The sequence below is a fragment of the Schistocerca piceifrons genome, chromosome 1 (genome assembly GCF_021461385.2).
Source record: "Schistocerca piceifrons isolate TAMUIC-IGC-003096 chromosome 1, iqSchPice1.1, whole genome shotgun sequence".
Lineage (NCBI taxonomy): Eukaryota > Metazoa > Arthropoda > Insecta > Orthoptera > Acrididae > Schistocerca > Schistocerca piceifrons.
The window spans coordinates 458,312,916-458,336,534 of NC_060138.1; the positions used below are offsets into that span (position 1 = coordinate 458,312,916).

General features: G+C 44.3%; 1 pseudogene; it reads left to right on the forward strand.

Moving 5' to 3' along the window:
- Nucleotides 1-1,091: 1,091 nt before the first annotated feature.
- Nucleotides 1,092-1,209, forward strand: LOC124722098 (annotated as a pseudogene).
- Nucleotides 1,210-23,619: the final 22,410 nt, after the last annotated feature.

Below are 23,619 nucleotides of genomic sequence, written 5' to 3' on the forward strand. Positions count from 1 at the left end.
GCCATAACCTTAATACTCGAAGAATATCCACGTCATCTTCTGCATCATCACCAACAATACAGTATCAAGCATTATGATACCTTAGAGCACGCCCATTTAATACTATTGGAAGTACTCTCGTATCTTCTGTTGCAAACAATAAAACCTTAGTCAGGCATATGCTCCCTTTGAGCAGGTCCATACAACCTAATTCACTATTAATAACTTATTTGCCCCTAGCTAAACTGCCCCTTGGCTCCATATCAGCACCTGTTCCCACTTCTGGCATCATCACTGCCTCTATGACAGACACCAGAATACTTGCAACAAACGTTAACTTACTGATGGCACTAGCCCCCTTTTCATTCCCATTACATCTACCATTCAAGTTAAGATAATAATTTCATATACTCCCTTTCCTTATTGCTACTATACACATTACACATATTCTTCCTATTCATCTGGCACACTTCGATCATCCTTCCCACAGTCTTCTCACTCTCTTATATTAGATTCCCTCTGACACATCCAAATATTCTTTTCTTCCTCACCTTTGCTACATCGTTTATATTAACAGTAAAACTATTCCTGTAACAGCCAAGGAAGTAACATTGTAACACAGTCTCCCTCCATTATAAATCTTGTCACTGGTGCAAAACGTATACCCCACGACATATTCCATTAGGAAATTTCTTTGCTCAGCTATTACACTGGAAATGGATTTCTTAAATTATACATCGCCCTTTGATTGGTGCTCACTATCTTTCCTAACTGTTTACTGTTACAGTTAAAGCCTCATGTCACTCAGTTATGTTCAAACACTTTACTCTGCCTCTATTTGGGTTTTATACTTCACACATTTCTTTTCTTACTACTTAGTTCATCCAAGATTGCTAAACACAGTTTTAACATGTCCTATCGATCCCTCTGCTATATTTTCCTTTTATAAATAGTTCCACTTACATGTTTACCTTCAACTTCAGCTACTTTGTACTCATTGTTATTGATTTCTTCATTGAAAACCTCTGTGTCTTTGTTGTTCTTTCATTCTACTTCCACAATCATTCCAAATTTTGAAATTTTAAATAAAAACCATCAGCTTCATATCTCCAGGCAACGGCCTTGTCACAATGGATACACCAGTTCCCGTCAGATCACTGAAGTTAAGTGCTGTCGGGCGTGGCCGGCACTTGGATGGGTGACCATCCAGGCTGCCACGCGCTGTTGCCATTTTTCGGGGTGCACTCGGCCTCGTGATGCCAATTGAGGAGCTACTCGACCGAACAGTAGCTGCTCCAGTCAAAGAAAACCATCATAACGACCGGGAGAGCGGTGTGCTGACCACACGCCCCTCTTATCTGCGGCCTCAGCTGAGGATGACATGGCGGTCGGATGGTCAGAATGGGCCACTTGTGGCCTGAAGACGGAGTGCTTCATATCTCCAAGTTCACACCCAATTTGAATATATTCATCAGTAATACAATCTGAATCCCTAAAGCCAATGTAATTTCCATATTTATTTATTTTTGAAATTTATTTAGCTAAATCACATCCCTCATACCCTACCACCCTACAGTGCTTGCAGATTTTATAATGTTGTTGGTCATGGCTCACAATTGCAAATATAAATTACAATGGAATTTTTCACACGGTGCCCCTGCTGCCACAATGTGGTGATGCAGTAGTGTGGCAACTGTAGTGTGGAGGCGTTGCAGCATGAAGACTTGGAGACATGAAGACGTGGTAGATGGAGATGTGGCGGCATGGATACACGGTGGCAGGGGGACCACAGTCCTGAGACTGCAGTGCTGAATGAATGTGGTGTAAACATGCAGTGGCATGGGGATGCAGCAGCATGGCCACTGTGGCACTAAGACTGCAGCAAATAACGACTTTGGCTTGGAGATACAGTGTCGTCTAGATGTGGCAGCACGGAGGCTGCAGTGTGAGACTGCAGCACAGAAGTCTGTGGCATGGAGACACGGCAGTGTGGAGACATTGTGGTATGCAGACATGGTGGCTGGAGATGTGATGGCATGGCGACTCAACGGCGTGGAGACTGCAGCAATGAGACTGCAGCATGGAGATATTGTCGTGTGGAGATGCTGCGGCATGGCCACATGGTGGCATGAACACGCAGCAGCATGGACACAGTGGCACTGAGACTTTCAATGGAAATGATCAATGCTCCTCTCTCTCTCTCTCTCTCTCTCTCTCTCTCTCAATCTCTCTCCCCCCCTCTCTCTCTCCCTCTCTCTCTCTCTCATATCATAGAATACGATATGTTAAATTTATGACACAGTTCAACAAAATCAAAACTGTAAATTCAAAAACCAAAATTAATCTCATATTTTCTCAAATAGAACCGACATATAAAAATAATTGAGATTTATCTCCAATGATGTGAAATTTTAATTACACACATCAAAAACGTTTCGGTTCCAAGAGTTTCGCAACCTGTACAGAAAACTGGAATAGAGATCAACATAGACATCATTTCCGCGGTTTTTATTGTTCATGAAAACCACACATTCCTTGTAGTACCAACATACAGCAAGACCTTCAGAGGTGGTCGTCCAGATTGCTGTGCACACGTCGTCTTTCATTGATGCATGCCTGTATTCGTCGTGGCACACTGTCCATAATTTCATCAAGGCACTGTTTATCCAGATTGTCCCACTCCTCAACGGCGATTCGGCGTCCCTCTGAGTGGTTGGTGGGTCACGTCGTCCATTAACAGCCCTTTTCAATCTATCCCAGGCATGTTCGATAGACTTCATGTCTGGAGAACATGCTGGCCACTCTAGTCGAGTGATGTCGTTGTCCTGAAGAAAATCATTCATAAGATATGCACGATGGGGGCGCCAATTGTCGACCATGAAGACGAGTGCCACATCAATTTGCTGCCAATATGGTTGCACTATCGGTCGCAGGATGGCATTCACGTATCGTACAGCCGTTACGGCGCCTTCCATGACTACCAGTGGCGTACTTCGGCCCCACATAATGCCACCCCAAAACATCAGGGAACCTCCGCCTTGCTGCACTCGCTGGACAGTGTGTCTAAGGCGTTCAGCCTGAACAGGCTGCCTCCAAACACGTCTCCGACGATTGTCTGGTTGAAGGCATATGCGACACTCATCGGTCAAGAGAAAGTGATGCCAATCCTGAGCGGTCCATTCGGCATCTTGTTGGGCCCATCTGTACCGCGCTTCATGGTGTAGTCGTAGCAAAGATGGACCTCGCCATGGCCGTCGGGATTGGAGTTGCGCATCATGCTCCCTATTTCGCACAGTTTGAGTCGTAACAAGACGTCCTGTCGCTGCACGAAAAGCATTATTCAACATGGTAGCTTTGCTGTCAGGGTTCCTCCGAGCCATAATCCGTAGGTAGCGTTCATCCACTGCAGTAGCAGCCCTTGGGCGGCCTGAGCGAGGCATGTCATCGATATTTCCTGTCTCTCTGTATCTCCTCCATGACCGAACTACATCGCTTTGTTTCACTCCGAGATGACTGGACACTTCCCGGGATAAAGTGACAATGCGGACGCGATCGAACCGCTGTATTGACCGTCTAGGCATGGTTGAACTACAGACAACATGAACCATGTACCTCCTTTCTGGTGAAATGACTGAAACTGATCGGCTGTCGGACCCCTTCGTCTAATAGGCGCTGCTCATGCACGGTTGTTCACATCTTTGGGCGGGTTTAGTAACATCTCTGAATAGTCAAAGGGACTGTGTGTGTGATACAATGTCTTCAGTCAACGTCTAACTTCAGGAGTTCCGGGAACTGAGACGATGCAAAACTTTTTTTGATGTGTGTATCATAAAGTTATTGTCGCTATTCGTATTTGTATGATTTATTCTGAGAAGATTTGATAAGAAATAGTAAACTATGTAAGACTCTCTGGATGTATAAAGTTGATGTATTTTATGATCGCGTAACTGCAAGGTCATGTGTCTTTGTTGTTGACCATTGTGTAACTAGTTCTATGATTTAATCCAGTGCCTGTCGGCAGCTGACAGTCCTGATTTCTCTTAGTTTTATCGTTATATAGAGGTTGTCAGTAAGGGGGAAGTGAGCTGGAAGTTATTGTGAGCTGTAGACTGGAAATTTGTTTGGTTTTGGTTGGAAAAGATTTTGTCAAAGATTTTATTATAATGGAAGTTTAATTAGTGAAATACTGTAGAAATGTAAATAATATGAAGAGACTGAAACAGTTCATTAAGAAAGCGACAGAAGCACTGTATAAATTGTATTATTAAACCTACTTACACCCAGTAGATACGATCATTATTTTTTAGAATGAGCCACAATACTTTATAAGATGTTGATCAAGGAACGGTAATAAACAGATAGTGAGCACTTATCCTTCTCTCCTAATAGTTAGTTTACATGCATAGCTATGTAAGCTACAAAAGTGTGCTTGCTTTGAATTTTATCTTTATCTATTATTTATTCGGCGTTAGAGAGGAGGGTGTCTCAGACTCCAAAGTGGAAGCACTGCAGCATATAGTGCAGTGGTGTGTAGGCGCGATGGCATGAAGACTGCTGTGCCAAGACTGTGCCAAAGGAGTGCTGTAGCTTGGAGACGTGGTGGTACTAAGAGTAGTGTCATGGAGACAGCAGTGCTGAGATCGTGGCGCCAAAGTGCTGCAGCATGGACACGCAGTGGCATGGAGACACAGTGGCGTGCATATGTGGTGGTATGGAGACTGCAGTGCTGAGACTGCAGCATGGGAGCATTGTAATGGGGAGATCTGGTGTTGTGTAGTCTGTGGCGGCATGGAGATGTGGAGGTGTGCAGACTGTAGCGGCATGTATATGTGGGATGGAAATGACCACATACACTGCAGCAGGAGGCATAGCAGACTTATAGACGCAGCAGTACTGATACGGTGTCATGAATGTGCTACGGTGTGAAGAATGCAGTGCAAAAGTGGTACAGTATAGAAACTGTGGTTTGGAGGCACTGTACTTTAGAGATTTAGTGGCATGGAGATGTGGCAGATGGAGATGCTGCGCCATGAAGACACAATGGCATGGATAGTGCAGCACGAAGACTGCATTGTGGAAGCACTCCACTGGGTGAATGTAGTGGCATGGACACTGTGGCAGTGAGACTCTGGTGTGGAACCGTTGCAGCATGGAGATGTGATGGAATATTGGAGCGGCAGTATGAAGGTTGTGGCGCCGAGTCTGTGGTGCAGCAGCGCTGCTGTGCAGAGAAAGACAATGTGTGGAAGTAGTGTATGTAATCAAGGCGATGCAGAGACTGCAGTAGTGGGACTGTGCATGGAGGCATTACAGGGTGGAGATACAACTGTCTGGAGACATGAGAGTGTAGGCACGGTGACGTGGTGAATGTGCTGGCTGGGGGATGTGGCATGGAAATGCTGCAGCATGTTGATCCTGTGGCATAGAGATGCAGTGGTCTTGGAGGTGCAGTGGTGCTGATGCTGGATCGCAAATGTATTATGGTGAAGAGACTACAGTTGAAACCACTGCAATATAGAGATACTGTAGCACTGAAACTGTGGTGCGGAAGCACAGTGGCATGGAGACACAGCAGGGTAGAGATATGGTGGTGTGGAGATGCAGTTACAAGTAGAACGTGGCAGTGTGGAGATGCGACGTGTAAATGCTGCGTTACAGAGATACTGTAGCATGGAAACGATGTTGTATGTAAACACAGTGATGGCGATAGTGTGGTGCAGACGTGATGCATTTACAGAAACTGCAGCACAGAAGCTCTGTAGCATGGAAATGCTTTAGTGGATAAATATGGTAGTGTGTGGGTGCTGCAGCGAGAAGATACTATAGTGAGACGATTGAGGTTGAGGAGGGCTGCGGTACACAGATACCGTGGCAGGGACAGGTAGTGGCACACAGATGCTGCAGTGTGAAGACAGCTGCATGGACGCACTGCAGCACAGAGAATAGGGCGTGGGTATACTGTGCCACAGAGACTGTGGCGCAGATTTGCTGTGGAGACTGTGGCGTGGATGCACTGCAGCTTATAGACTGTGGCACAGAGACTATGGCAGGGAGATGTAATGGTACACAGACGCAGCTGCACTGAGGTACTCCACCACAGAGATGATGAGGCATGTAGACGCTGTGGCACAGAGACCGTTTGGGGTGAACTGCTGTCATGATGATGGCGGTGTGGACACTGTGGCTTCGTTGCCTGTTGCTACATAAAAAGAAAAAGAAAAACGCGCATTACCTAAAGCTCACAAGAGAAACTTCCCATCGCACCCCCCCATATTTAGTGATAAGAGGGCCCAGTGGATTGCCCATCAAAAACTGAACTCATACCAAGCATGAAAACAGGAAGAAGGTGTACTGAACTGTGGAAAAAAGAAGGCAAATAGAAACAGTAAACTGTCCAAGATCAACATGAACAACACTGTGGAATCGTGGTCATGTGAGCACGGTGCTGGACTTTTTTCACGAAATTACGAACTGTCCGTCTGGCCACTGACGTGTCTGTTCGCTGTATTCGAATTTGTGTCTGTGTCATGGTGTAACGTCCGTTTGCGACAGTGACGTGTAGCGATGTACATTACTCCAATTCGTTCGACAGAAGTACCTATATTACGCCTCTTCCATACCTTTTCGAAAGTTTTGATTCTCGAATTCCTCTGTTGTAACAAGTTAGCACCCGTTTATTTGTTGTTTTCATTTCTGTGAGAGGTCTATGCTACATATCGCCTGCTTTCACTATTCATCACATTTACTTGCGACGATAATATATTGTTACCACATGACTCATATTCTATAACCTACGTATACTATGAGAACTGCCACGACTACAGAAGGAGAACAGACATGTCAGTGACTGGACGGACACTACATAAATTTGAGAAGAAAAAAAAAGGGGGGGTGGGTGGGCACGAAGGAAGTTTGTGCACAGATCTCCCGCTGTGCAGCCCAACACTGAGACCACACAACAGCGACACTGTGGTTCTTACAAGTAGCTCGATGTTGCATACCTTGAGCCTGGACTGCTCACTGTTTCTATTTTGCTCCTTTTTTTACAGTTCAGTGCACTTTCTTCTTGTTTTCACACTTGATCTGTTTTCAGTTTTTGACGAGCTGTCCATTGGGCCATTTTACGACTAAATCTCAGAGGGGTGCGATGGGGAGCTTCCCTTGTCTGAAGCCCTGTACTAACAGTCCATATCTAAGATCTCGAAACATTTACTGATCCTGAAATAGCACTTAGAACGAATTTCAAATTCAGCGCTACCACAGACAAACCTCAAGTGGAAATCTCAGTCTGGCTCAGGCAACAATAATGTCAAGTTCTGCAAGGTTCGCAAGAGAGCTTCTGTAAAGTTTGGAAGGTAGGAGACGAGGTACTGGCAGAAGTAAAGCTGTGAGGACGGGGCGTGAGTCATGCTTGGGTAGCTCAGTTGGTAGAGCACTTGCCCGCGAAAGGCAAAGGTCCCGAGTTCGAGTCTCGGTCCGGCACACAGTTTTAATCTGCCAGGAAGTTTCGTATCAGCGCACACTCCACTGCAGAGTGAAAATCTCATTCTGGAAACATCCCCCAGGCTGTGGCTAAGCCATGTCTCCGCAATATCCTTTCTTTCAGGAGTGCTAGCTCTGCAAGGTTCGCAGGAGAGCTTCTGTAAAGTTTGAAAGGTAGGAGACGAGGTACTGGCAGAAGTAAAGCTGTGAGGACGGGGCGTGAGTCATGCTTGGGTAGCTCAGTTGGTAGAGCACTTGCCCGCGAAAGGCAAAGGTCCCGAGTTCGAGTCTCGCTCCGGCACACAGTTTTAATCTGCCAGGAAGTTTCGTATCAGCGCACACTCCACTGCAGAGTGAAAATCTCATTCTGGAATGTCAAATTAATCACCATTCAGTACCAATTCGTTGCTTCCTGCTGATCAACAGAACGCGAGCACACAAAGCTAGATTTTAGTACGGCTTATCTGGTCAGTAGGGGTTAGGTCATGCACTGTTGCTTATGGTCTCACATAAGCATGTATTATTCATGATGCACCTTAGTTAGCAACTAAAAATAGTAATATAATTAAAGAAATAAATATGTGAATAGTGAGAATGAAAAGAAACACATAAGGAAAATCCTGTAGGATAATACTATCGGCTGCTACAGACAGGTTATCCTCTATCCAAATAAGCGCGCACAAGCTGTAATCAGAATGGTAGCCTCACACAGATTGTTATCACAGTTGAATCAAAATCCCACTGAATGTCTGACTGAGGGTGTAAGCAGAGAATTTTCTGTCGGTAGCAAATGTGGACTAAACGCTTGGGCAGAACAACAACCTCCCCACCCCCCACCCCACCCAAAAAAAAAGAACATCTGCACCGATAATCACACAGTTCGACAGATACACACAAGTATTTAAACATTAACAAATTTTTCTGCAGTCGGAATAATTCAATCACTGGATATCGTTCTGTAAGTTAGTGCACCAGAATCTAAAGTTCCAAGTTATGAACTCGTGGATATCGAAATATTTCTAAGTCAGAACTATCAAACTTAGACTCAAGCTGGTCTGTGGGCATATATACCTTCCAAACGTGTTACTAGTTCAACGACACACCGACAAAAGACATTACCCAAACTAACAACGCGGACCAAATGACCTCCAGCTCCAGCTTGCATGCCTACTCGAAACCTTGGTCACCTGACCAGTATTTTACTCAATACAGCAACTAACAACTTGACCACCGTTCATGAACTCTGTCATATTACGACATTTATACATTTTAAAAATGTACAACAAATGCTCTTGGTTAAATAGCAATCTCATATCTCACTATTCAGTTCTAAACATGGTAACAATAAATGACTTTATACAATTTTATACGCCACAAGAGGAAATGCAATAAGACTAGTCAACATGGAGAGTTTATTCACATTACTACATTCACAGTACTACATTAGTCAAATGACCATCGTGTGTGTGTGTGTGTGTGTGTGTGTGTGTGTGTGTGTGTGTGTGTGTGTGGTTGAATCAATAAATAAATTGCAAACTCCAGTGCCTTTATGTATCTAGAATGTGGCTGCACATATCGGGTGGAAGGCAGCCATATACAGTATTCGGTGGTCATTGGTTCATGATCTGCAGTCAGACCAAGAGGGCAGTTTGCTGTAAGTATGTAATAGATTAGAAAAAAAGCGACTTTTATGAACCAAAGGACTGCCCACAGAGCACATCCATAGCGAAATTCGTCCCGTATTTCTTTAGAACTGTATTTCATAGAAATTCATGTTCGGCTGGATACAAGAATTCAGCAAACGACAAGAAAAAGTCACAAAGAAGGAGCGTCCCAGCCGCCCTGGTTGTCCAGTGTCGGCACCTTCCCCGTCTAGCGGTATTTCGCTACCCACAGGACACATCGATCTTGTGGGTTGCAGCAATTTCAGGAACCAAATAAACTTATATCGCTAGAGGTAGCTCATTAGATGCGAACGCTACTCTAAGAATTCTATGCTACAATCTTTTCAAGACTTGTCGAACGATGGGATAGGTGTTGAAGTTTAGAAGGGGAGTATGTTGAAAAGGAAAATAGATTTCAGGCTGGTGCACATGGATCTGATGCCTCTATCTCAGTTTGCGACTTATTTAGTGACGTACCCCCGTATATAAAGGGTGAATCACTAACTATTGCCGCTTAGAATAGCCCCGAAAGTAGCTGAATAATTTGTGGGACAAATGTTGGATGGGACAACGGGCACCGTAATATGACGTTGGTTTCTTGTTGCTAGGTTGAGTCGCGTCAGATATACAGGATGTTACAAAAAGGTACGGCCAAACTTTCAGGAAACATGCCTCACATACAAATAAAGAAAAGATGTTATGTGGACATGTGTCCGGAAACGCTTAATTTCTATGTTAGAGCTCATTTTAGTTTCGTCAGTATGTACTGTACTTCCTCGATTCACCGCCATGATTTCATACGGGATACTCTACCTGTGCTGCTAGAACATGTGCCTTTACAAGTACGACACAACATGTGGTTCATGCACGATGGAGCTCCTGCACATTTCAGTCGAAGTGCTCGTACGCTTCTCAACAACAGATTCGGTGACTGATGGATTGGTAGAGGCGGACCAATTCCATGGCCTCCACGCTCTCCTGACCTCAACCCTTTTGACTTTCATTTATGGGGGCATTTGAAAGCTCTTGTCTACGCAACCCAGGTACCAAATATAGAGACTCTTCGTGCTCGTATTGTGAACGGCTGTGATACAGTACGCCATTCTCCAGGGTTGCATCAGCGCATCAGGGATTCCATGCGACGGAGGGTGGATGCATGTATTCTCGCTAACGGAGGACATTTTGAACATTTCCTGTAACAAAGTGTTTGAAGTCACGCTGGTACGATCTGTTGCTGTGTGTTTCCATTCCATGATTAATGTGATTTGAAGAGAAGTAATAAAATGAGTTCTAACATGGAAAGTAAGCGTTTCCGGACACATGTCCACATAACATATTTTCTTTCTTTGTGTGTGAGGAATGTTTCCTGAAAGTTTGGCCGTACCTTTTTGTAACACCCTGTATGAAGATCCACTTTGTTTTTTAAAATGGGATACTATGGTTTGGTACTTATTTTCTGATAGCGGCTATAGAGACGAATCCACTGATGTGTAACAGTAAGGTCATTGAAGGTCAATGAAGGTCAAAAAATGGTTCAAATGGCTCTGAGCACTATGAGACTTAACTTCTGAGGTCATCAGTCCCCTAGAACTTAGAACTATTTAAACCTAACTAACCTAAAGACATCACACACATCCATGCCCGAGGCAGGATTCGAACCTGCGACCGTAGCGGTCGCGCGGTTCCAGACTGTAGCGCCTAGAACCGCACGGCCACCCCGGCCGGCTCAAAAAGATGGCATGAACGTCCATTTACAGAACCGTATCACTTCGTCACTTATCGAAGCGCATGCTCTGATAATTCTCTCTCGTATATCGTGCAAATAGTAAATATTCGCCGAATACGGCGTATCCATCTATCGTGCCATTGACATGTAAACACCATTCGACGGTTTCGCAATACAACACTGATAGGAACGGCAAAACTAGTATCGTCAAATCAAGCGAATGTGAATGATGTATTCCTTCGAAGAACAAGTCGACATGCTTCTCGTTTACGGAGAATGTCAACGAAATTCAGTGAGAGCTAGAGACTTATACGCTAAAAGATATCCTCAACGTACTCACCCTACAAGTCGTACATTTAAATATGTGTATGATAAACTGAGAGCAACTGGATCTTTAACGCATCGGAAACGTATCCGGCAAAGGAAAGTTACTAACGAGGAAACGGAAATAGGTACTCTTGCTACTGTGGTTCGAGGTCCTTGTGTTAGTTCGCATCAAATCGCAAGGGAATCTGGCATGAGCCAGAGTATTGTTGTTCGTGTTCCACATCGCCGTAGATATCATCCTTACCATATCAGTCTCCACCAAGAATTAACTGGTACTGATTGTATGCGTCGCATTGAATTCTGGCGATGCGCTCAACTTCAGATTCATAAGGATGACACATTTATTAATTTGATTTTATTTATTGACGAGGCTACATTCACGAACCATGGAAATGTTAATTTGCATAGCATGCGTTATTGGGCAACTGAAAATCAATGTTGGCCGCGGAAAGTTGCTTAGCAAAAACCGTGGTCGGTGAATGTATGGTTTGGGATTCTGGAGGACAGATTTACAGGCCTCTATTTCATCGAAATAAATCTAAATGGTAGGACGTACGTCACACTCCTGCAAGAAACATTAGGTCTGTTACTGGAAGAAATACCCTTAGCAACAAGGAACAGAATGTGGTATCAACACGATGGGTGTCCGACACATTTTCGGTGATGGCTAGAAATGAGTTGCAGAGACAATTCCCAAATCGTTGGATTGGACGCGGAGGGGACGTATCGTGAGCAGCTCGTTCGCCAGACTTGACGTCTCAGGATTTTTTTTGTGGGGATTCGTAAAAGACATTGTTTATAAAGACGTTCCAAATATACCTGAAGATATGCGAGAGAGAATTGTCAGAGCATGTTCTTCGATAATTGCTGATGTGATAAGGAATACCACTCTATCCATGATAAGATTGCAGCACTGCATTGGTACCAATGGTCATCACTTCGAACACTTTCTGTAAATGGACGTTCATGCTACCTTTGTAACCTTCGTTGACCTTCAAAGAACTTGTATTGTATTGCACTGTATGTTAACCCGAGGGACTAGAAACGACGGAGAGGCACCATCCCCGCCGCAGCCGCAGTGATCCACAAGCACACGACGACTACCGCAGTCCACACTTTACCCCTTCGCCGCCCCACATCGAACCACTCTACTGTGCGGTTAGGCCCCCGGTAGACACCCCTCCCCCACCCCCCCTCCCCCCACCGCCACCCCAGGGAACGTCTCACACCAGACGAGTGTAAGCCCTATGTTTGTGTGGTAGAGTAATGTTGGTGTACCCGTACCTGGAGAACTTGTTTGCGCAGCAATCGCCCACATAGTGTAGTTGAGGCAGAATAAGGGGAACCAGCCCGCATTCGCCGAGGCAGACGGAAAACCGCCTAAAAACATCCACAGACTGGCCGGCTCACCGGACCTCGACACAAGTCCGCCGGGCGGATTCGTGCCGGGGACCGGGATCTCCTTCCCAATCCGGAAAGCCGTGCGTTAGACCTAACGGCTAACCGGGTGGGCTTCAAAGACCTCCATTGGATTCGTCTCGATAGCTGCTATCAGAAAGAAAGTACCAAACTATAGCATCCCATTAAGAAAAAAAGTTGACCTTCGCATCTCTGAAGCGACCCCACCTAGCAACAAAAAACCAGCGTCATATTATGGCCCCCGCTGTCCCATGCAACTTTTGTCCCACAAACGTTTCAGCTCCTATCATACTTTCGGAGTTATTCTTGGTGGCAATAGTTAGTGACTCACCCTGTATATAAAGTTATCAAAATCTCTTTAAGTAAACATATGGACTGATAGATCAATAAGACTCGATTCTCATGCTGGGGTAAACAATGGTGTACGCGTGGGAAAATCGTGGTTTTTGCACTCGCCTTCAGATTATTCATGGAACAATTTGTAACTATTTGCTTATTTGTTTAACAGTATTAGATACTAGATCATTCCTTGGCTGACAGCAAGAGGTATCTGACAGTGCGTCACATGACTATGCCGAGTATCTGTATAATTTTATATTGATTTTTACAAACAATTGTAACGCTAAAAGCTGATGACTTTGTTAATAATAATTTTATACACATTGCAACAATTTTAATGAGTTGACCTCACTGTTGGGAATCACACGTTGTCTTTATAATTTTTGTAGCGTGTCTGTAACCACTTCTGGTATTTTCAGCGAATCATCTTTTCAGTTTTAGTAGACTCGGGCCACAGTGCCTCGCTTCCGCATGCGCGCAGCGCTACAGTGTCTCTCCATATGGTTCGGAATTTCCAAGTCGCTGAGCCGCCGTGACCTGGCGACCAACCTTCCAGCTGCTCACAGCTCGCCGCAGTAGCACGGCTGCCCTGCCCTGCGCCAAGCCTGACTTACCTGGCCCAGCCACAACGCGCCATCTTGCCAGCTACACGTCGACCAACTAAATATTCTCCATACACAAACAACTGTTAGCAGACGTGCTGCTCATCTCCCTGCTGAGTCTGTCGGACTATATTCCTGAGACGTCCATCGCACCTTCTGGCTGTCTCCGAACTCTTCTGCGACGATGATTAGTAGTCATATAAATTCTACGTTCATCACTAAAAAAAACACAGAGTCATTGAACTCCATTACAGGTGTTCTCTTGCTTGCCTTATTCGTTAATCACGGATTTTGGTGGTTTCTACTGTTGTTCGTAATGGAGGCCTGAAGACGAAATGAATCGTTTGACAACGGTTCTGCACTATCTGGGTTGACACAGCCCTCACAGTTGTCTCCAAAAAAGCTTCCCGCAAATCTGCTGCATACCCTTGCAGCTACCTACGAACCTTTATTTGTAGATGGTGGTCATCGAGTGATATTACTGATCACGGGCAACCCGCAAGAAGCAAACTGCCAATGTTTTGTGTCTCACAATAGTAGTTAAATTTTCAACTGACTTAACTTTCGTGTACGCTAATTCGACAGTCTGTTTCCTGGCTGACAACTCTTCTTGTTGTAACGTTATAACGGGCGCATTGTATACGCTTTTAGTGACCATTCAATGTTCACCGGCAAATTGAATAGTGTACAAAAGGCTTCTTGTCCAGTTCATCACAGGAGACATACACTAACGTGACAAAAGTCATAAGATACCTCCTAATATCGTGTCGGACCCTCTTCTGTCCAGCGTGGTGCAGCAACTCGACGTGGCTTGGACTCAACAAGTCTTTGGAGAAATACTGAGCCATGCTGCCTCTACGACCGTCCATAATTGGGAGAGTATTGCCGGTACAGCGTTTCGTGCACGAACTGACCTCTCGATTAAGCCTCATGAATGTTCGATGGGATTCACTGGAGTGGCCTGGGCGGTCTGTGTGGCCAAATAATTCGCTCGAATTGTCCAGAATGTAATTCAAACAAGTCGCGGACAGTTGTCGCCCGGTGACATGGCGCATTCTCAACCATAAACGATACATCGTTGAATGGCTGAAAAAGATCTCCAGGTAGCCGAATACAACCATTTCCTGTCAATATCAGTTCAGTTGGACTAGAGGACCCAGTCCATTCCATGTAAACACAGTCCACACAATTATGGAACTACCACCGGCTTACACAGTGCCTCGTTGACAAATTGGGTCCATAGCTTCGTCGGGTCTTCACCATACTTATCATACCATCAGCTGTTACCAACTTAAATCGGGACTTATTTGACCAGGTGAGATTTTCCAGTTGTATAGGGTCCAACCGATATGATCACGAGTGCAGGAGAAGCACGGCAGACGATGTCGTGCTGTTAGCAGAGGCAATCACGTCGGTCGTCTGCTGCCATAGCCTACACTACTGGCCATTAAAATTGCTACACCAAGAAGAAATGCAGATCATAAACGGGTATTCATTGGACAAATATATTATACTAGAACTGACATGTGATTACATTTTCACGCAATTTGGGTGCATAGATCCTGAGAAATCAGTACCCAGAACAACCACCTCTGGCCGTAATAACGGCCTTGATACGCCTGAACATTGAGTCAAACAGAGCTTGGATGGCGTGTACAGCTACAGCTGCCCATGCAGCTTCAAAACGGTACCACAGTTCGTCAAGAGTAGTGACTGGCGTATTGTGACGAGCCAGTTGCTCGGCAACCATTGACCAGACGTTTTCAATTGGTGAGAGATCTGGAGAATGTGCTGGCCAGGGCAGCAGTCGAACGTTTTATGTATCCAGAAAGACCCGTACAGGACCTGCAACATGCGGTCGTGCATTATCCTGCTGAAATGAAGGATTTAGCAGGGATCGAATGAAGGGTAGAGCCACGGGTCGTAACACATCTGAAATGTAACGTCCACTGTTCAAACTGCCGTCAGTGCGAACAAGAGGTGACCGAGACGTGTAACCAATGGCACCCCATACCATCACGCCGGGTGATACGCCAGTATGGCGACGACGATACACGCTTCCAATGTGCGTTCACCGCGATGTCGCCAAACACGGATGCGACCATCGTGATGCTGTAAACAAAACCTGGATTCATCCGAAAAAATGACGTTTTGCCATTCGCGCACCCAGGTACGTCGTTGAGTACACCATCGCAGGCGCACCTGTCTGTGATGCAGCGTCAAGGGTAACCGCAGCCATGGTCGCCGAGCTGATAGTCCATGCTGCTGCAAACGTAGTCGAACAGTTCGTGCAGATGGTTGTTGTCTTGCAAACGTCCCCATCTGTTGACTCAGGGATCGAGACGTGGCTGCACGATCCGTTACAGCCATGCGGATAAGATGCCTGTCATCTCGACTGCTGGTGATACGAGGCCGTTGGGATCCAGCGCGGCGTTCCGTATTACCCTCCTGAACCCACCGATTCCATATTCTGCTAATAGTCATTGGGTCTCGACCAACGCGAGCAGCAATGTCGTAATACGATAAACCGCAATCGCGATAGGCTGCAATCCGACCTTTATTAAAGTCGGAAACGTGATGGTACGCATTTCTCCTCCTTACACGAGGCATCACAACAACGTTTCACCAGGCAACGCCGGTCAACTGCTATTTGTGTATGAGAAATCGGTTGGGAACTTTCCTCACATCAGCAGATTATAGGTGCCGCCACTGGCGCCAACCTTGTGTGAATGCTCTGAAAAGTTAATCCTTTGCATATCAGAGCATCTTCTTCCTGTCGGTTAAATTTCGCGTCTGTAGCACGTCATCTTCGTGGGGTAGCAATTTTAATGGCCAGTAGTGTAATTTCGCTGCACTGTCCCAGTGAATATGTTCTCCATACGTCTCACATTGATTTCTGAGTTTTTTTCAAGCTATGTTGCTTGTCTGTTAGCACTGGTAAGTCTATACAGACGCCGCTGCTCTCGATCGTTAAGTGAAGGCCATTGGCCATTGAATTGTCCGTGGTGAGAGTCAATGCCTAAAATTTGGTATTTTCGGTACATTCTTGACATTGTGGATCTATGAATCCTGAATTCCCTAAGACCTAAAGATATCAGTAATGGAATGTCCCATGCGTCTAGTTCCAACTAGCATTCCGCATTCAAAGTATGTTATTTCCCGATGTGCGGCGATAATCATGTCAGAAACCTTTACACATGAACCACCTGAATACAAATGACAGCTCCGCCAATGCACTGCGGTTTTATACCTTGTCTATGCGATACTATCGCCATCTGTATACGTGCGTATTGCTATCCCATGTCTTTTGCCACCTCAGTGTAGGAATCTCTACTAACGTCAGCTGAGAATAGAGGTCTGCCTACAGGTGGTGGGCTAAAATGTGGAAAACCAAAAACACAACACATTACCTTGGCTAATACGGTGTGGGAAATCCTTTGGCACTTAAAACAGCCTGCAGTTGTATCGGAGTGTATGAATTCAGGTCCTGTATCGTTTTCAAGGGAATCTCATATCTTTCTTCCTGCAAAATAGTGGCACGATGATGAGATGCATAGCGATCATGGATGGTTCTCTCTAAAGCAGACCACAAGGGCTCGATAACACTGAGAACTGGTGGCCAAGGCATATGGGACAGGCCGCTGTGGTCGAGCGGTTCAGGCGCTTCAGTCTGGAACCGTGCTGCTGCTACGGTCGCAGGTTCGAATGCTGCCTCTGGCATGGATGTGTGTGATGTCCTTAGGTTAGTTAGGTTTAAGTAGTTCTAAGTCGAGGGGACTGAGGACCTCAGATGCTAAGTCCCATAGTGCTTAGAGCCAATTGAACCATTTGGATATGCGACAAATCATTTTTCTGCTCACTAAACCAATCCCGGACATTGCGAGCTGTGTGGACAGGGGCCCTGTCGTCTTGGAACACATCATCACCATTGGGGAATAAACATTGTACCATGGGATGGACCTGATCGGCCAAAATGGTAACATAATCCTTGTCAGTAATGCGAAGTTGCAGAGTATCCAGGCGGACCGTGGAATACTGTGATAGGGATGCCCAATTCGTCTACGAGCCTCTGCCATGTTTCAATCTTGGGACGTAAACTCGGCCAGAAGTTGGAAACTGTGTGAAATAAGACTCATCCGACCAAATGACATTCTTCCTTGTTCTATAGACCAGCTCTTATTGCTTCGACACCGCGTTTTCTTTTTCAGTCATTTGCATACTGATGAGTGATTTTGGAATTCCAGCTCGCGCCTTCGTTTTGTTTTGGTGACGAGAGGGTTCTCGAGAACGAGATTAGTTTCGCAGTGACTGTTTCAGCTGTTGTCCTCTTATTTTCCATCACAATCCTCTACAATGACTGCACGTTACGATCACTTAACATACACTTTCGTCCGCGTTCTGACTTAGTGGATAATGTTTTCCCGCTTTCCCTGTATGGGGTATAAATCATCGATACGGTACCTCTTGAAGTACCAAAGACTTCGAATATCTTGGTTACGGAAGTATTCATCATACGAGCACCAACAATTTGTCCACGATAGAGGACACTTGGTTGTGAAAGAATGCACAAACAACTGCACAGAACAGTGTTCTGATCACTGACATATTGATGCCATTGTAAAGGTGCCGTTCGTGGTCAAATACAACACCGCCACCGCCGGGCTTGGCTAGCACCTGCATTTAACTTCAAGCACTCTTCTCGCGCTGTTTACGCATTTTTGTCAAACCCTGTGCAGGTAGCTGCACGTAACGATATTCTGTGGTCAAATCGAGAGAATGATGCAAAACCTTTTTCGAACAGTTTATGGCCTCAGGGACTGAAAAATATAGTATCAATTACAGCGAAAGTTCATCAGTTAACCTACTACGTAGAATATAAATGCAATCATATTAAGCAAAAATTTTAAAAAAGTGAAATGCCAAGAATTAGGTTCGGAATTATTATTACAATATGACTTATAGCTGAAAAACGTAACTTCATTATGCTGCTGGACAGCATACATTGCCTTGCTCCGAGTTATAAGTTGGTACCACCCCGTAAATTAGAAGAAAAGTTTCCTAAGCCACTATAAGACAATTATTCAAGTGAAACACAGTGTTTTTCACATGTTATTAAGCTTAAACAGTTCCGCAAGGCCTTCACAAACAGAAGACTACGTGGAAGCGTTCCTTACCTTTGGCCACAGTCGGCTCCGAGGTGCCGTTTTGTAATTAACTCCGGTGGGACGTCCCGGATCCTGTGCTGTTGCCCCCTAGGGTTATTAATCTGAGATTAAATGTGACTAATAACGATTATACAGACGTAACTTCTCCACGAACCCATTTTTTTGAGTAGCAACTGGTAGTCGTGATGCCACCAACAGTTAGAGGTGCTCTTCGGGAAACCCGCGCCGGAAGACAGAAATACCCCAGCAGTTCTCTCGTGGTTTTTATTTGGTCCCGATTATAATGGAAATAAAGCAATAACTACGCCAATATAAAAAAAGTTGTGAAGTACATAGAATAATTGTACGAGTACTTCCCTGTACGTTTAAATTCTGTGTATTTACATATCTGGAAGGAGGACTAGTTTCAATATTAAACAAGGACGGGTTTAGTTTGAAGATTTTTGTAGTAGACGGAAGTCATATACTGTACACGGTGTCCTATTTATCCTGACCACCCAAAATAGCTCTTCGCTTTGAAGCAAGACAAAAAACATGTGTCGAGCAAATACTGTTTAGCTGTGAGATGAAATCCTGAAGGCAGCAGAGGATCAAGTATGTAAAAAGACGAGGGCTAATAGAAATCCTTGGGTGACAAAAGATATACTGAATTTAACTGATGAAAGGAGAAAATATAAAAATGCAGTAAATGAAGTGAGGACAAATGTAAGGATGTAGAATCAAATATCACTGGGGGTAAGATAGATGCCGCCCAGAGGAAAATTAAAGAGACCTTTGGAGAAAAGAGAACTACCTGTATGAATATCAAAAGCTCAGATGGAAAACCAGTCCAAAAGAAAGAAGGGAAAGCAGAAAGATGGGAGGAGTATATAGTAGGTCTATACAAGGGGGATGTACTTGGGGACAATATTACGTAAACGGAAGAGGACGTAGATGAAGTTGAGATGGGATATATCCGGCGTGAGGAATTTGACAGAACGCTGAAATGTCTAAGTCGAAACAAGGCTCCGGGAATAGACAACATTCCGTTACAACTACTGACAGCCTTGGGAGAGCCAGCCATGACAAAACACTTCCATCTGGTGAACAAGATGTATGAAACAGGCAAACTACCCTCTGACGTCAAGAATAATATAATAATCCAATTCCAAAGAAATCAGGCGCTGACAGATGTGAAAATTACCGAACTATCAGTTTAATAAGCCACGCTTGCGAAATACTAGCACTAATTCCTTGCAGACGAATGGAAAAACTCGTAGAAGCTAACCTCGGGGAAGCTCAATTTAGATTCTGGAGAAATGTAGGAACACGCGAGGCAATACTAACGCTACGACTTCTAATAGAAGATAGGTTAAGGAAAGGCAAACGAACGTCTACAGCATTTGCAGACTTAGAGAAAGATTTTGACAATGTTTAATGGAATACTCTCTTTCAAATTCTAAAGGTGGCAGGAGTAAATACAGGCAGAGAAAGGGTATTTACAATTTATGCGGAGATCGGACGGCAGTTATAAAGAGTCGAGGGGCGGGAAAGGGAAGCAGTGATTGGGAAGGGAGGGAGACGGGGTTGTCGCCTATCCCCGATCCTGTTCTGTCCGTATATTGAGCAAGTAGTAAAGGAAACAAAAGAAAAATTCTGAGTAGGAATTAAAATCCAGGGAGAAATAAAAACCTTGAGGTTTGCCGACGACATTGTAGTTCTGTGGGAGACAGCAAAGGACTTGGAAGGACAATTGAACGGAATGGACAGTGTCTTGAAAGGAGGATATAAGATGAACATCAACAAAATCAAAACGAGGACAATGGAATGTAGTGAATTAAATCTGGCGATGCTGAGGGAATTAAATTAGGAAATGAGACACTTAAACTAGTAGATGAGTTTTGCTATTTGGTGAGCAAACTAAATGATGATGGTCGAAGCAGAGAGGATATAAAATATAGACTGGCGATGACAAGAAAAGCGTTTCTGAAGAAGAGAAATTTGTTAACATCGAGTATAGATTTAAGTGTGAGGAAGTCTTTTCTGACAGTATTTGTAAGGAGTGCAGCAATGTATGGAACTGAAACATGGACGATAAACAGTTTAGACGAGAAGAGAATAGAAGATTTTGAAATGTGGTGCTACGGAAGAATGCTGAAGTTTAGGTAAGATTAAGTGAGTAGATCACGTAACATGAGGAGGTACTGAACGGAACTGGAGAGAAGAGATTAAAAGAAGGGATCGGTTGGCAGGACACATTCTGAGACATCAAGGGATCAGCGATTTAGTACTGGAGGGAAGCGTAGAGGGTAAGAATTGTGGAGAGTGACCAAAAGATGAATACAGTAAACAGATTCAGAAGGATGTAGGTGGCAGTGGTTACTCGGAGATGAAGACGCTTGCACAGGATAGAGTATAAGAAGAGCTGCGTCAAACGAGTCTTAATCAATATTTTTTTTTTTGTGAATCCATTTCCTCTCCTCAGAAACTGTCCAAGAATTATCACAACGGAGAACTCATGTAAACGTAACGTTATTAAAAACGTAACATGAAACTGACTTTCACTTTTTTGTACTAGCACACGGTGTAGGTACCCGGAGTAACGTAACCCCGGAAGACTCAAAGTCAGTTTCGTGTTACATTTCTAATAACGTTATGTTTACGTGAGCGCTACATCGTGACATGTTTTTGACAGATTTTGAGGAGAAGCAGTGAATTACCGAATAAAAATTTAAGGTGTTCCTTGCCCAGTACGGCAGTGTGGGTCTCCCGCATCGTCTCCTACGCTCTCAGAGTATGGGACCTCATCATCATCATCATCATCATCAATTAAGAAAGACGTACTGCTGTTCTTGTCTTCGTAACAAACAAAGGTACAAGAAAGGCAACGGCTGGAGGACGAATAACAGGCTCTGTAAGCATACATGACTAGGGGATAGCCAAATACCGACCACAGGAAAATTAGAGATTTTGGAGAAAACAGAAGCATCTATATGAGTATCAAAACTACTGGCAAGCCAACATTACGCGTAGAAAGGAAAATTGAGTGGTGGAAGGAACATAAAAGAAAAGCTGTACAGAGGAAATGAACCTGAAGAGAGCATTATGGGAAGGGAAGAGGGAGTAAATAGAAATGAGAAATGTGATATTGCGAGAAGAATTCGACGCAACGCTAAGAGACCTAAGTCGAAAGAAGGCCCCTGCAGTAGACGATGTTTCCTCGGGTTTATTGAGATCCTTGAGAGAGCAAGCTATGTCAAAACTATTCCAACCAGTAAACAAGATATTTGAGACAGACAAAATACCCTCAGACTTATAGACGAATGTAATAATTCCAACTCCAGGGAAGGGAGGTGCTGATGGGTGTGAATATTACCAAATCACCATGTAATGTCTCTTGCAGCGGTCTCTACGCGTTATTTTCAGAAATTTTATAAATTATATAACTCAGTACATATCTCGAAATATCTCTTCTTGTTGTTGTTGCTGTGGTCTTCAGTCCTGAGACTGGTTTGATGCAGCTCTCCATGCTACTCTATCCTGTGCAAGCTTCTTCATCTCCCAGTACCTACTGCAACCTACATCCTTCTGAATCTGCTTAGTGTAGTCATCTCTTGGTCTCCCTCTACGATTTTTACCCTCCACGCTGCCCTCTAATACTAAATTGGTGATCCCTTGATGCTTCAGAACATGTCCTACTAACCGGTCCCTTCTTTTTGTCAAGTTGTGCCACAAACTCCTCTTCTCCCCAATTCTATTCAATACTTCATCATTAGTTATGTGATCTACCCATCTAATCTTCAGCATTCTTCTGTAGCACCACATTTCGAAAGCTTCTATTCTCTTCTTGTCCAAACTATTTATCGTCCATGTTTCACTTCCATACATGGCTACACTCCATACAAATACTTTCAGAAATGACTTCCTGACACTTACATCTATACTCGATGTTAACAAACTTCTCTTCTTCAGAAACGCTTTCCTTGCCATTGCCAGTCTACATTTTATACCCTCTCTACTTCGACCATCATCAATTATTTTGCTCCCCAAATAGCAAAACTCCTTTACTACTTTAAGTGACTCATTTCCTAATCTAATTCCCTCAGCATCACTCGACTTAATTCGACTACATTCCATCATCCTCGTTTTGCTTTTGTTGATGTTCATCTTATATCCTCCTTTCAAGACACTATCCATTCCGTTCAACTGCTCTTCCAAGTCCTTTGCTGTCTCTGACAGAATTACAATGTCATCGGCGAACCTCAAAGTTTTTATTTCTTCTCCATGGATTTTAATACCTACTCCGAATTTTTCTTTTGTTTCCTTCACTGCTTGCTCAATATACAGATTAATAACATCGGAGAGAGACTACAACCCTGTCTCACTCCCTTCCCAACCACTGCTTCCCTGTCATGTCCCTCGACTCTTTTAACTACTATCTGGTTTCTGTACAAATTGTAAATAGCCTTTCGCTCCCTGTATTTTACCCCTGCCACCTTCAGAATTTGAAAGAGAGTATTCCAGTCAACATTGTCAAAAGCTTTCTCTAAGTCTACAAATGCTGGAAACGTAGGTTTGCCGTTCCTTAATCTAGCTTCTAAGATAAGTCGTAGTGTCAGTATTGCCTCACGTGTTCCAACATTTCTACGGAATCCAAACTGATCTTCCCCGAGGTCGGCTTCTACTAGTTTTTCCATTCGTCTGTAAAGAATTCGCGCTAGTATTTTGCAGCTGTGACTTATTAAACTGATAGTTCGGTAATTTTCACATCGGTCAACACCTGCTTTCTTTGGGATTGGAATTATTATATTCTTCTTGAAGTCTGAGGGTATTTCGCCTGTTTCATACATCTTGCTCACCAGATGGTAGAGTTTTGTCAGGACTGGCTCTCCCAAGGCCGTCAGTAGTTCCAATGAAATGTTGTCTACTCCAGGGGC